Source organism: Megalobrama amblycephala, linkage group LG10 (assembly GCF_018812025.1).
Source record: "Megalobrama amblycephala isolate DHTTF-2021 linkage group LG10, ASM1881202v1, whole genome shotgun sequence".
NCBI lineage: Eukaryota > Metazoa > Chordata > Actinopteri > Cypriniformes > Xenocyprididae > Megalobrama > Megalobrama amblycephala.
The window spans coordinates 547,980-551,707 of NC_063053.1; positions in this window are offsets into that span (position 1 = coordinate 547,980).

Sequence of the window (3,728 nt, forward strand, 5' to 3'; positions counted from 1 at the left end):
TGTTTGATTCAATGTTTATTCAAACTAATGAATCCTTCACTTTGAAATCAGTTTGATAATCTTTATGACTTTACAAAGAAAGATTGGATTCAAAATACAACAAATCTCATAAATTACATTTGAAATATTGTTCAAATTGTATTTGTTATTGATTTACCTGTGAAAACATTTTTAAAAAATAGCAAAAAATATATTTACAAGGTAGATTGTAAATAAAATCTTAATAGGTCAATGTGACTCTTCTTATTAAATTATTAGGGGCCAAGCCCCGAAGGGGCTGTAGCCCCTATTGTAATTGTACGTTTTCCCTTTTATTATTATTATTCTTCCTCCCGAATGGGAGTCTATGGCAGCCCTATCAACGGAACATGAGAAAATGATGAAATTTGGCACAGTTGTAGAGATGCTCATGAATAGTGATTGGACCAAATTTGGAGTCTCTAGAACCAACTCTATAGCGCCACCACCAGTTCAAAATTTCAACATTCTAACGGTTTTAACATTTGAACTGTTTGTCATAGAAAAATTAAATTTAGTTCATCTGATTCGTCTCTTCATGCTGATGCTATTCAACTTCTTACATTAAGTCTCCACCCATTACAGTAGCGGCCATTTTGAAAAGTACAGTATTTGTTTTTTTCGCTTCTCCTCCTTCAAAATTTGTCCAATTTTGTCCAAACTTTGATCAGGTGATCTTTGGTCTGAGCCGCACAGAAATGACTGAACAGATTTTTTTTATTCATCTTTGTTCAAAAGTTATGATGTCACGAAGTTAACGAGGTTGACCCAAAATTGCTATAGAGGCTGTATCTCGGCCAAACTTTGAGCAATCGAAACTAAAATTGGTACACTTGATCAAGACCATGATCTGAGGTTCCATGCCAAATTTGGGAACAGCGCCACCTACAGGTCATGAGATCTGAAAAATGGCTATTTTGGCCAATAACTTTTGAACACTTTATTAGAAAATCAAGATCTTGGTGTCTATGGATTCCCTGTGCCATGCCGAATCCGAGGATATCGAATTCGTCAACATCGGATGAACCACGTGTCCGCCATTTTGAATTTTGTCATAAATTGCAATAACTTTTAAACAATTTGACATATCTTCACACAAATTGGTACGTATGACCTTTAGAAGGTCCTGAAGGTACCTGAGAAGTTTCAACACAGCGCCACCTACTGTTCCACAGATGTAATGATTATTGCAAAACCACTTATAACTTTTGAAAACACTTTCCAAAATGTGTATGCTTTATGTCATTTTATTCCCTGGCTTATGCCGATTCCGACGATGTGTCATTTGTCATTTTCCTTAAATGTACCTGTCTGCCATATTGAATTAAATCAAAAACAGTTTTTTCGCTACTCCTCCCACAAATTTTGGTCAATTTTGTCCAAAATCAGCTCAGATGATCTTTGGACCGAGCCGCACAGAAATGACTGAACGGATTTTTGATATTCGCTACCATTCCCAAGATATTCATCTCTGAATGTGACCTTGCTTGTGTTTGTTGTCTTATACTAGTTAGCTTAGCACAGTAATTGCTTAGCATGCTAAACTATTGCTATTCTTTCTAATGTGGTCTTCAGTCAACAGGTTAACCAAAACTTAGTTGGCATTAAATAACTTTGCATACTAATATGGTTAACATGCTATGAAGCTTTTTTTTTTGTGAACTCTTTCTCACACTGAAACCTCTGCTTAGCATACTGATGAACTTGCATGGCTGATTAGCTCAATGTGTTACGCCACGGATCCCGAATGCTCTGCATCGTGGGTTCGAAACTCAGTGTGACACATGCCCAGACCGCATGAGGTACTGTGGCAGGAAAAGATGCAGAACTTGTGTCTGTTCTAGGCATTCTGCCTAAAACTGGTCTAATCTGAAGCTATCACATGCAATTCCTTTATGTCCAAATTCGTAGTTATTCTTCTTCCCCCTGTATGGTAATCAATGAACCATAAGAAGGAAAATTATCAAATTTGGCATGCTTGTAGTGATAGTAATTAAAAGTAATTTGACCAACTTTGGAGTATCTAGGACTAAGTCTATAGCGCCACCACCAGTTCAAATATTCACTTTTGTAAAGGTTATAACTTTTGAACCCTTTGTTCCAGAAAAATGAATGTCAATACAACTGATTCCTCTCTTCATACTGATCACATTCAATATCTTACATTAAGTCTCCACCCAGTACAGTAGTGGCCATTTTGAAAAGTACAGTATTCCGTTTTTTCGCTACTCCTCCTTCAAAATTTGTCCAATTTTGTCCAAACTTTGATCAGGTGATCTTTGGTCTGAGCCGCACAGAAATGACTGAACAGATTTTTTTTATTCATCTTTGTTCAAAAGTTATGATGTCACGAAGTTAACGAGGTTGACCCAAAATTGCTATAGAGGCTGTATCTCGGCCAAACTTTGAGCAATCAAAACTAAAATTGGTACACTTGATCAAGACCATGATCTGAGGTTCCATGCCAAATTTGGGAACAGCGCCACCTACAGGTCATGAGATCTGAAAAATGGCTATTTTGGCCAATAACTTTTGAACACTTTATTAGAAAATCAAGATCTTGGTGTCTATGGATTCCCTGTGCCATGCCGAATCCGAGGATATCGAATTCGTCAACATCGGATGAACCACGTGTCCGCCATTTTGAATTTTGTCATAAATTGCAATAACTTTTAAACAATTTGACATATCTTCACACAAATTGGTATGTATGACCTTTAGAAGGTCCTGAAGGTACCTGAGAAGTTTCAACACAGCGCCACCTACTGTTCCACAGATGTAATGATTATTGCAAAACCACTTATAACTTTTGAAAACACTTTCCAAAATGTGTATGCTTTATGTCATTTTATTCCCTGGCTTATGCCGATTCCGACGATGTGTCATTTGTCATTTTCCTTAAATGTACCTGTCCGCCATATTGAAATAAATGGAAAACAGTTTTTTCGCTACTCCTCCTACAATTTTTGTCCAATTTTGTCCAAAATCAGCTCAGGTGATCTTTGGACCGAGCCGCACAGAAATGACTGAATGGATTTTTGATATTCGCTACCATTCCCAAGATATTCATCTCTGAATCTGACCTTGCTTGTGTTTGTTGTCTTATGCTAGTTAGCTTAGCATGCTAATTGCTTAGCATGCTAACCAGTTGTCATTCTCTTTAATGTGGCTCTTCAGTTATCAAGTTAACCATGAGCTTCATTAGCATTAAGTTAGCTTAGCATGCTAATATGGTTAGCATGCTAAGTAATGCTTTTTTTGTGAATTCTTTGTTAGACTAAAAGGTTTCTTCCACAGTCTGTTGAATGTGCATCCTCAAGTAGCTCAATGTGTAAAGCCAGTTATCTGAAGAGCCCTGTATCCGAAGTTAGTGGGTTCAAATCCCAGGTGGAGCGGTTTTATAAAATAGTGTGTTTTGATTCCTTTACTGCCTCTTGGATTAGAAATAAATGCTTTTTGTTTCATGCTGTGTTCATTTTCATCTAAGCTTATGTACATTCTGAGTTCATTCTTGCCCGTAATTCTGAACCAGCTGTTTCATGTTTGTTCATTTTCTGCTGTTTTTCCTCTTCCTGCTCTGTATTGCACTACAGCATGATGAGCTGCAGAATGATCTAAAGTGCAGCTTTATAAGAATTCTTCATTTTGAGTTCATTTTCACATGAACTAATAAACTTTGGCAGGTGTGGAAACATTCACTTGCACAGTGG